The sequence below is a fragment of the Physeter macrocephalus genome, chromosome 21, assembly GCF_002837175.3.
Source record: "Physeter macrocephalus isolate SW-GA chromosome 21, ASM283717v5, whole genome shotgun sequence".
NCBI classification, from domain to species: Eukaryota; Metazoa; Chordata; class Mammalia; order Artiodactyla; family Physeteridae; genus Physeter; species Physeter macrocephalus.
Genome location: NC_041234.1, coordinates 13986407 through 13998297, shown reverse-complemented (window position 1 = coordinate 13998297; position 11891 = coordinate 13986407).

Here is an 11891-nt window from a genome sequence, read left to right as displayed (position 1 = left end):
CCCCCGCCCTTTCTTGTTGGCCGCACCATGTGGCATGTGGCATGTGGCATGTGGCATCTCAGTTCCCCCACCAGGGTTCGAAGGTGCGCCCCCTGCAGTGGAAGCCAGGAGTCTTAACCACTGGACCGCCAGGGAACTCCTGCCCCCTTTACAGAAAGGCCTTTCTCTACCCGAACGGCCCCTAGCCCCCAAGCCCACCTCCCAGCCCAGGCAGAAATGAGGGCTCCTCTCCGCCTCCTGCCCATTTTACAGAAAGGCCTTTCTCTAGCCGAACGGCCCCTAGCCCCCAAGCCCACCTCCCAGCCCAGGCAGAAATGAGGGCTCCTCTCCGCCTGAAGTACTCTAGAGCATCGCACGAGTGAACGCGGGAGGGGCTCCGTGCAGTCACGTCTTTCGGAAGGAGGGACCCTCATTAGCTCTGAAGGTCCCACTTTTCACTTGCTGGGGACAAGACTCCACCCTTTGCCTAAGAAGCTGCCCCCTCTAGACAAAGGCCCTCCACTCCCTGAGGCCCTCCAGACGGCAACTCCAACAGGACTCCTCTGGCACACAGGTCAGGCCAGGGTCTCACGCTGCTGATGGCAGGCAGGGGCGGGAGGCGGGGGGGGGGGGTTGTCACCTTTGTGATGGGGGAGGGGGGAGGGAAGGTCCCTTCAGGCTACATTCAGGTCCTCACCTTGGCTCCGGACGAGTCCTGAAAACCCACGCTCGGCCGAACACACGCCGCGGCGACCGGTCGGGCTCCTCGCTTCCGAAGCGGAAGTCGGGGGCAGCCGCATCCGGCCCTGCGTGGGGTCTCCGAGGGCTGACGGCAGGGGCGGGGCTCTGCGGGGACGCCCACTGTTCAGGGGCCAGCGGTCCCTGCGTCCTGCCGGTGCCGTCTATCAGAGCCTGGGACCCCTCCCTCTATGGTCCCGAGTCCTCCAGCCTCCAAACAAAGCCCTCACCTCCCCGAGGCCCTAGTTGGGGGGAAGTCAAGCCGCTGAAATTCACAGAGCCAGCCAGTAGGTTGCAAACTCAGATGTTACAGTCTTGAGGCCAAGGTCTGTAAAGCAGGGCAGGCATACTGGAAACTCAGGCAGGGTTCCTGTGTTGCAGTCTTTTTTTTTTTTTTTGTAATATTTATATATTTAGTTTGGCTGCGCCGGGTCTTCGTTGTGGCATGCGGGAGATCTTTAGTTGCGGCGTGGGAAACCTTAGTTGCAGCATGCACGTCGGTAGCTCTTCTGGGTCTCCCAGCGCTAAGAACAGTACAGAATTCTATTTGGCCCCCTCTGCTTTTGGGGGTCCCCTCATAACAGCCAGGTCATTTCCTTGACTCTTGTTAAGGCCTGACTTTTCTCTCTGCAGATCAGTGGCTGTCCCACTAGTCCAGGGTCCTCACCTCCATGAGACTCCTCTGGGAGACTGAGGGGGGTCTTCTACCTCAAACATCTGTCCTGGGCGTCCCAGTGCTGACAGCATTCCGGGGATTTGTGGGACTTCTCTTTTCTGGGGTGGGTGGTTCCCTCATTCTTATTCAGAGTCTGGTCAGATACCTGACCAGCCTAGGGACTCCACTCTCTGCTAACTTGAGGCTGCTTCCATCAAGTCAAGGTACTCCCGTTCTGGAGACCCCCAACTGGAAGCCAGGTTGAGCCACATCCAGCCAGGACTGTTCTGGACTTCCAAAAGTTGATGGCCTGAGTCAGACTTTACAGAAAACCCACTGTTCTGGCTGGGTCCTTCCATCATTCCTCATTCAGGGTCCCTACCTTCATATCTATCAAAGACTGGGACTCTTTCTGCTTACCTCCTCCCATTGTTTTTAGGCCAAGGCTCTTAAGTCCCTGAGAAGTCTGAAGAATAAGTGAGGGCATGCTCAGCCTCACAGCTCTATCTGAGGCTCTCTAAGCCCAACAGCAGGTGGAAGCCTGTCTAGGTGTGACTTCCTATATTCCGGGATGTTGGTCTTCTAAGCCCTCTAACATTGAGGCCATCCTCTTGGCTCCTGCCTCTTGGATTAAAGGTTTCCTGAGAAATACCTCATCCTTGCAAACACCTGAGCAGTTTCCCCTCTGCAAACCTTGGTCCCTGCCTTAGCAGCGATGTGAGATGGGGAAGCTAAAGCATAAGGCAGGAGTTCCAGACAAGTGGTATTCTATCAGGGGAAAAACACACTGTTATTTTCCTTCTCTTCACCAGCCAGACTTAGAGTCTCATGTAAATTCTGTTCTGACAGATTTATATTTTATGGGGAAGGGGCTGTCCAGGATGATTTTGCGAGCCCCTGATCTTTTGAGGTTATCTGACGCTGCATATGAAGATGATCATATAGTCACCGAGTATTAGCTTTCTTTTCTTTATTCATGCCTGTCATTTATTTTGGTATTCATATTGCTCTGGGAATGTATTCCAACCCAGTAGCATGAGCACAGATTTTCTTTTATTGCCTGAGATGCATTTTTAAGAAGAAAGAGGAAAACTGAATATAAGAAACACAGGGTGGGCCTCCAGCTTGGAGAATTGGAATAGTGTGGGCTCTTGATTAATCCAGACCCGGGATCTAGTTTCAAACCTGTCCCTTAACAGCCGTATGAATTTGGGTGCATTACTAAACTCTGTGAGCACCGGGTTCTGCATCTATGAAGTGGGTTTGGCAAGCTCTGTCTTGTAGAACTAGTGAGATGTGGTTAATATGTGTTAAGTGTCTGGCACAGTGACTGGCCTGTGTTGAGACTTCAATGTGGCATTTATTACTATGATTAATTTGGACCCCATGATACCACCCACTCTGCTGGGGTTGGTTTTTTTTTTTTTTTTAACTCCAGCAGAAGCCAGAAAATATGTGGCAACCTAGAACAAAGAAAACCCCATCATCCAAAATGCCGATTAGCAAGAAAAACTAAGTAATATTTCCCTATTACATGATAAATTATTCAATATGGGTATAAGATATACTTTCCCAGTTAAGATACAACACAAACCCCCTAAGTCTGTGTCAAGGATCACCAACTTCCCTCCCTACGAGCAGCCCTTCCATCTAAACTACCCTTGTTTTCCTTAATTTAACCATCACCAAAAACCCAGAACTCGTATAGAGTTTATCAGATTACACACATGATAACGTAATTTGAATGCCCTTTTGATGGAGAGGGCTCTGACCCTCCCAGCCCAGTGCAAAGGTGCCCAGTGGCTTCTTACCATCTTGCCTCAAAGGAGAATTACACTTATCTCTCAGAAACTCCCTGAAGACGATGTGAATGAAACATTTAATTTGCATACTGTGTTCTCCTGCTCTGGCACAAGAGCACAGGACACGTCCCATCCCTCGCACAGTGATATACTTGCCCTTCATGAATAGGCTCAGAACAGTCACACGGGGGCTGATCTTCTGCATGCCCTTTACATAACTCAGCCTCTCATCTTAGGTGAGGTCCAGTTTTCTGAGACGTACATAGGAGTGGTTCACTTCTTTCACATCAACCTCAGAGACCAGCTTCATGTGCTCAGAGGCTCCCCTAAGGATCCCAGGAAGTGAAGTGCTCCTTATCATTTTTTATGACATTATTCACCATGTCTGACTTTGTAATGGGCTCTTTAACTTGATAATTGAGCACCAGGGAATTCACCAACAAAACCGCTTTCTAGTCAAGAGTGTGTTTGGGCAACTTCTTAGTGTCTGGCAAAGCTGCATGGTTCTCTGACTTTGTTCCTCTATTTGACCACTGGAGTCCTGCTTGATGAGGTGCCTATGAACACCCCTGACTTTGAGTCTTTGGGTCTCCTTGAGGGCCTGAAAGCATTGCTCACGTGTGCAAGCACCACTGCTTCTGATACTGAGGCATGATCGCTCTTGTTGGTACCAGTAGGCAGGAGTGTGGGTAGGAGGCAAGGCAATGGGCCACCACAGGCTAAGGAAGAGGAGGAAGATGTAAGAAGTGGTGTCAGCTGGTAACTCAATTTTGTTTGCTCTGATGAAGGCCAACTCCACCAGACTTTTCCTGAGGGCAGTGTTCCAGGGCCTCACAGGTCTCCTGTCCTGTTTGTTCCGCAAGTTCTTGAAGAAGGAACTGAGAAGGCATTTCACAGCTCAGCCGGCCAACCCAGTTGGAGACTTCCCAGGGCTCACAGTAGGGCCGGGAGAAATGGGCTCTATTAGGTGCACTGGTATTAGAGTGAGTACTCCCCTCGGTCCTCACTCAGGGTCCTCACTGTGACTCTTAGCAGTCCCTGGGACACCTGTCTACTGACCTGAGGCCATCTCCCTTCAGACCAAGGCCTTCATCTCTCTGAGACTCCTACAAGGAAGTGATGGAGACGTCTCATATGGTCACCTCTGGCTGGGTCCTCCCAAGGTTGACAGGAGGGCCTTGACTCTGGGGGACACCCTCCCTTCTGGGGTAAGTCGTCCCCTCACTGCTGGTGCTGGCTCCTCACCTTGACTCCTCACAGAGTATGGAATTCCTCCCTCTGCCTCACTGGGGTCTTTCATCCCCTTCAGCCCTCACTTCCTTGAGTGGTCTGAGGAGAAAATAACACTGGACAAAGAAATATAGGACCTGTTTGTTTATTAACAGGATGTCTGGCAAACCTACCTGAGGGCAAAGTGAGGGTCCTTAGCTTAAAACTCTGTTTGGGCCTCCCAGGTCTCCCAGCAGGGGTGCAGCAGGCCTCTGAGGTTCCTCTCTTCTGGAGTTATATTATTCTCAGTTCATATGGGAGGTATTTGGAGAAATCATGGTACTCAGTGAAAAGCAAGTTTGAGGGCGTGCCAGGGATCTATTGGGGAGGGAGTGACAAAAATGACGGGTGGAACGTCAGACTGTGCCTGCATGTCTTGCTGAGACATTGTTACAGGGAATCCAATATACCCCCTAATCAGTGCTGGAGTGGTGTTTACATCAGTATTTTCAAAAACAGGGCCTGTGAAGTAATAATAGGTGCTATTCAAAAAAAGGCAAATGATTTAAATAAAGTCGAGTAAGTTTTAGTTTCTGGGTTTGTTTTCACTGCAAGACTTCCCAAAGCCCTCAATATGCCAATATGCACTGAGAAACTCCAAGAGGGATAATATAGCATGATGAGTTTTCTTAACATATTTGACCATGAAAAGCATGTCCTCCTGCCATTGTTTTTTTCACATCGAATCTCAGGACTTCAGCACAGAACATTTTGGAGATGCTGTCTATGATGTTCCTGGCAGATCCTCAGCTTACGTTTTTCTGAATGCCTTCAGTGACAGTATAGTGGCCCTTGGATGGGGCAAGAATACCGGCCAGGCACATTTTCAAAACAAAGTGGCTGCTTTAGCGCCAACAGAGATGATATATAAAGCACAAAGACCTTAATAAGTGACATGAAATATCAACTCTTGATACTTTTCCAAAATTTCAACTTAGAGTCAATAGGGTGCAACCACATCCAAAACTTGCTTGAGATGCCTGATCATTGAGAGACATACTCTGAGGGTCATGTTAAATATAGGTCATCCTAAATTTCTCAAAGAATACTACTATGTTACAGCTACTTAAAGGAGAGTAGATGCATATTTTCTAAGTACCCAAACCTCCGGGGGAAAATATGCTAGAGCTAGCCCAGCTGTAGAGGACCTAATCAAAAAAGGTGTGAATACAGGGTAGGTATTCAGGCTCAGTGGAGAATGGGAATGTTTGGAAACCACAAGGGAGAAATTCTATCTTATAAACTGGCTTTACATAGTGGAAGTGGCAAGGGAACATGGTAATAAGGAAGCTACACAAGTGCCTGCAATTCATCCAAGTGGTACAGGGTACTGTGTCTTTCAAAAGACCTGATTCTGGACTTCTCCAGATGTTAGGATTGAGGTTATTGGTATTCTTTCTGCTATTCTTACAGTGTTTAGTTCAGAAACTGGTGCAGGCCATGTTCCTGCAGAAGACACACATAGTTGATCTGGGAAAGACAAAGTCAGGGAATAGAGACAGGGGCTCAGAGCAATGACCCAGAAGATGCCTGCAGAAGTCTAGAGGAGTACAGCTAAAAACACACATCCATTTTCCTCTTTACAGTTCAAATAAATTTAAAAACTAAAGCAATTTCCTAGGCAAAGCTATAATGCAAACCCAGCCTTTATCTTGTGATTTGGACTTAGGGTATACAGATAATTAGAAGTATGTTGATCTGATCAAGTTACTTTCTTAAATGCTGTATTTCAAAGGGTTTCAAATAAAAGAGAAACAAGATGGTGGCTCAAGATAGCTGACATTTTAAAAAAACCAGCATATAAGTAACGTATTTAGAGCTATATTAGTGCATCTCCTGGGTAATTTTAGTATTCATTAGTGTCTTCATCTCTCAGTGGAAAAAAACTCATGAGTGTCGTTAAAATACTGTTTTAGTCATGTACTAGCTAATTAATAAAGATATTAAATATAACCATTTCTGAAACCTGTGCCTCCAGCATATATTTTAGCAATGCCTCTTCAATGGGATTTTAGTACTTAAATATTTCCCTCTATGATATTTGGATATGTATATGATTTTAAAATATTATAAAATTATTCATCAGGGAACTGTAACAGGACTTTGTGACTTTACTAAAAATCTTTTCGTTTGAAAACACACCTCGAGAGCATCCATTGGTATTGGGAGACAACTTCAAGTTTTATAATTATGTGCTACCATATACCATTCTTTCATTATAGAGCAAGAAACCCAGGTCAAAATAAAAACATCTCAATCAATGTTTAAGAGGATTATCAGTTTTTTTCAAAATTCCAGTTTAGTTTTAGAAAATCATTCTTATGTTTCTTCTAACTGGTTTTTCCATTTCATTGTAAAAATCTATTCAAAAATATTAATGATTAATGTTTAAAGTGATCGTTATAGAGAGGGAAGGAAGTAGGAACAGCACAAAGAAAAACAACAGTAACAATATAATCTCCACTACTCAGAGACATCTGCTGTTATCAGACTATTCTTTCTATTTGTTATTAGGCAATTTTGGAAGACTGAAAAAATCTCAGCTTGGCCTACACAAACCACCTAGTGAACAATGGCAGACTCCTACCACCTAGTTAGTTCTTTTTAGTTTGCAGATGGGTAAAGAAACTCAGCGCCAAGAAAAGAATGCTGCTCTTTAAATTATTCCTCCCTACTTTTCATTGAATGACTATATACTGCTTTGATTGCTGCAGGGCTTTGCTTAAGCCATTGACAATGATTTTTCTTTTAAAAGAAGAACGCTACAGAGAAAATAGCTTAAAAATTGCATAGGATATTCAGAGAGCAAGAATGAACAGAAACAAAAATCCACCGTCAGGATTTGAATTTCAGGCTTTGTCGGCGATTGACGTGCAGAATGTAGAATGTAATTTTTCTCCAGACTTTAATATCTACTAAACACTCAATGACCAAGTGGCCTACATTTGTTAGATATTTATTTAATGAGTTGGATTTAATATGACATTTACGACTGAAAGCTAGAAGTCTAGATCAAGTGTTTGTGATCTAAAGAGATGGGGCCTTAAGTTCTGGATTTTATCAAATGTGTATCCAAGTCCAAATTGATAGAACCAAGACTTCCCTGGCTTTCAGTACTCCACAGAAGGTGAAGACATAGGTAAGCTATTTAAAGAACAAAATGGACTCCACACTAAGAGTAATGACAAAAAAACACTAAGTATTCAAAATCCAGATCAATATCAAATGATAAATAAAAGGTACAAAGATATTACAATATAAATGAATAGGTGTTGAAATTAAAGGAGCACTGTTTTAAATTAGAGCTCTGTTTAAATTAAAGGAGATCTTTGTTAAATTCAGAGTCCATTCACGTATCTAGAATGCACAATCATGCTGCTGAGAGTCACACAAGTGGATTTGTGTGTGTTGCAGCGAGTGGGACGGGAAAAGCGAACACTGGAAGTAAACAAAATGACAGGATACTGGGGGAGTGGTGGGTTCTTTCCAGTCTCTCAGCATTAGTTGAGGCAAAGCAATGGGCAACAGAAATTGTGAGCTCTTAAAAAGAATGGGTACCATACCCCCCATAATTGAAATCACTTGGGAAGTTACTGAGAATACAGATTTCTAGGCCCACTGTAACCCAAGAGCAGCCTTGGAATCGAGATTTTTTGGTGTTTTTCTTCACAGAGAATTAAAATTTTTATTTTTTTAACATCTTTATTGGAGTATAATTGCTTCACATTGTTGTGTTAGTTTCTGCTGTACAACAAAGTGAATCAGCTATACCTATACATATATCCCCATATCCCCTCCCTCTTGCATCTCCCTCCCTCCCACCCTCCCTGTCCCACCCCTCTAGGTGGTCACAAAGCACCGAGCTGATCTCCCTGTGCCATGCGGCTGCTTCCCACTAGCTATCTATTTAACGATTGGTAGTGTATATATGTTCATGCCACTCTCTCACTTTGTCTTAGCTTACCCTTCTCCCACCTCTTGTTCTCAAGTCCATGCTCTATGTCTGCGTCTTTAGTCCTGTCCTGCCGCTAGGTTCTTCAGAACCATTTTTTTTTTAGCCTCAAGTGATTCTGATGAGAAGCGGACTTTGGAGCCACACTGTTACCCACAGTGATGTCTTGTTAGCACTTCATTAAGAAGTGTTAAACTTTTAGAAATTAAGGTTTTCCCAGAAGATAAGGTGTTTTTCATTTAAATTTAAACATTAATGGGAAGTGGGCTTCCCTGGTGGTGCGGTGGTTGAGAGTCCGCCTGCCGATGCGGGGGACACGGGTTCGTGCCCCGGTCCGGGAAGATCCCACGTGCCGCGGAGCGGCTGGGCCCGTGAGCCATGGCCGCTGAGCCTGCGCGTCCGGAGCCTGTGCTCCGCAACGGGAGAGGCCACAGGAGTGAGAGGCCCGCGTACCACAAAAAAAAAAAAAAAACCCACAAAAAAAAAAACATTAATGGGAAGTCTATAGATACTCTGGAACTTCTCTGAAAATTTTTGGTGATCATATTCAACTGCTGAGTTTTTCTCCAGTAATGAAAATTTTTAAGCTAGCTATGGACATTTATTAAAATACAGGCCTCAAACTGTCCAAATTGTGACAGGATGAATAAAATAAGAATGTCTCAAAATGTTACTTGAAACCCTCCTAGGGCACTATTAATATTTAGAATTTTTTGGTAGGTGAGAATAAAAACAGGTTTTAGGTCACATATAATATTCTTTTTCCATTTCTTTTAAAGACTTCATTTATTTATTAACCTCTTTTCACCTCTATCCTTATAATTAAGTTTCTTTATATCCTCACACAGTTGAAAGTAGTGTCTGTAGGTTATGTGTAGAGGTTACATTTCATAGGTCACATTTCAGTTGTTACTTAATTGTTCATGCATTTCCCCTCAAATAAATTTCCAGGAGGAGGAGCACAGATTTTACTTGTTTTAATATGCAGAATATTTAAAGTTAGTATTTTAAGTGTAGTAGACTCTCAAAAATGACTTACCCAACAGATGTTTTTCAACACTGAATTTTCTCAATTGAGAAAAGTATATATACTTGTGCTGTTCAGTACAATAGCCATTAGCCACATGTGACTATTTAAATTTAAATGAATAAAAATTAAATAAAATTTAAAATTCAGTTCTTTAGCTGCACTATCCACATTTCGAGTGTTCAGTAGTCATATGTGGCTCTCATATTGGACAGCACAGATATAGAACATGCCCATTAATGTAGAAAATGCTATTAGAAAATGCTGATCTATACAAATTGTTTCTCCTCCCTCCCTCCCTTCCTCTCCTTCCTCTCTCTCTCTGATACAGAAGCGTTTCACTGCTCTAAAAAATTCCCTATGCTCCAACTATTCCTCCTTCCCCCTTTCTTCAACACCTGGCAACCACTGATCTTTTCGTTTCCATAGTTTTGCCTTTTCCAGAATGTCATATACAGTAAGTCCCCTACATACGAACCTTCAAGTTGCGAACTTTCACAGATGCAAATGTATTATAAACCTATTACAGTACAGTACTATATAGCCGATTGTGTTAGTTGGGTACCTAGGCCAACTCTGTTGGACTTAGGAACAAACTGGACTTACAATGTGCTCTTGGAATGGAACTTGTTCGTATGTAGGGGACTTAACTGCAGGTGGAATTATACAGTATATAGCCTTTTCAGATTGGCTTCTTCTGTTTTGTTTTGTTTTGTTTGGCTGCGCTGCGTGGCTTGCGGGATTACTTCCCTGACCAGGGATTGAACCTGGACTCCCTGCAATGGAAGCACGGAGTCTTAACCACTGGACCACCAGGAAATTCCCTCAGATTGGCTTATTTCAGAAACAACACTATGCTTGTTTCTGCCATTTTTTTTTTCATGGCCTGATACCTCATTTCTTGTTATCACAGAATAATATTCTATTGCATGACTGCATCACAATTTGTTTATCCATTCACCTACTGAAAGACATCTTGGTTCCTTCCAATTTTGACATTTACGAATAAATCTTCTATAAACATTCCTGTGTAGGTTTTTATGTGGACATAAGTTTCAATGCATTTGGATAAATCCCAAAGAGCAAGAATGCTAAAATATGGCAAGACTATGTTTAGCTTTGTAAGAAATTTCCAAACTATCTTCCAAAGTGGCTATACCATTTTATATCTCCACCAGCAATGAATGAGAACTCCTGTTGCTCCATATCCTCACCAGCATTTGATGTTGTCAGAGTTTTGGATTTTGGCCATTCTAATAGGTGTGTAGTAGTATCTTATTGATGTTTTAATTTATAATTCTCTAATGACGTATGATGTGCAGCATCTTTTCATACGTGCCATATTTGCCATCTGTATATCTACTTTGATAAGCTGATTAGATCTTTTGCCAGCTTTTAAATCGGGTTGTTCATTTTGTTGTTGTTGTTGTTGAGGTTTAAGTGTTCTTTATATGTTTTGGATACAAGTCCTCTATCAGATGTGCTTTTGTAAATATTTTCTCCCTGGCTGTGCCTTGTCTTTGCATTCTCTTAACAGAGTGTCTTTTGCAGAGCAGAAGTTTTTCACTTCAATGACGTCCAACCTAGCTATTTTTTCTTTCATGGAGCATGCTTTTAGTATTGTATCTAAAAGCTCATTGTCAAACACAAGGTCACCTAGATTTTCTCTTCTGTTATCTTTTTATATTTTTATAAGTTTTATACTTTTGCATTTTACATTTTGGTCTATGATTGATTTTGAGTCAATTTTCATAAAACATATAAGGTCAGTGTCTAGACTCATTTTCTTGAATATGAATGGCAGTTGTTAAGCGCCATTTGTTGAAAAGACTATCCTTTTCCACTGGATTGCCTTTGCTCCTTTGTCAACAATTAGTTGCTCATATTTGTGTGGGTTTATTTCTGGGGTTTTTGGTCCATTAAATTGATTTGTCTATTCTTTTAACAACACCACACTGTCATGATTACTGTGGCTTTAGAGTAAGTCTTCAACTAGAGTACTGCCAGTCCCCCCAACTGTGTTCCTTTACAATGTTGAATTGGTTATTCTGGAACTTTTGCCTTTCCATATAAACTTAAGAACCAGTTTGTTGGTATCCACAAAGTAAACTTCTGGGATTTTCATTGGGATTGTTTTGAATCTATAGATTATGTTAGGAATAACTAACATCTCAACAATATCGAGTCTTCCTATCCAAGAACATGGAATATCTCTCCATTATTTAGATCTTTGATTTCTTTCATCAGTTTTACAGTTTTCCTTATATAGATCTTATAAAATTTTATTAGATTCATACCTAAGTATTTTAATTTTTTTGCTTCTAATGTAAATGGTATTTTACTTTTTTTTTTTTTTTTTTTGGCGGTATGCGGGCCTCACACTGTTGTGGCCTCTCCCTTTGCGGAGCACAGGCTGTGGACACGCAGGCTCAGCGGCCATGGCTCACGGGCCCAGCTGCTCCACGGCAT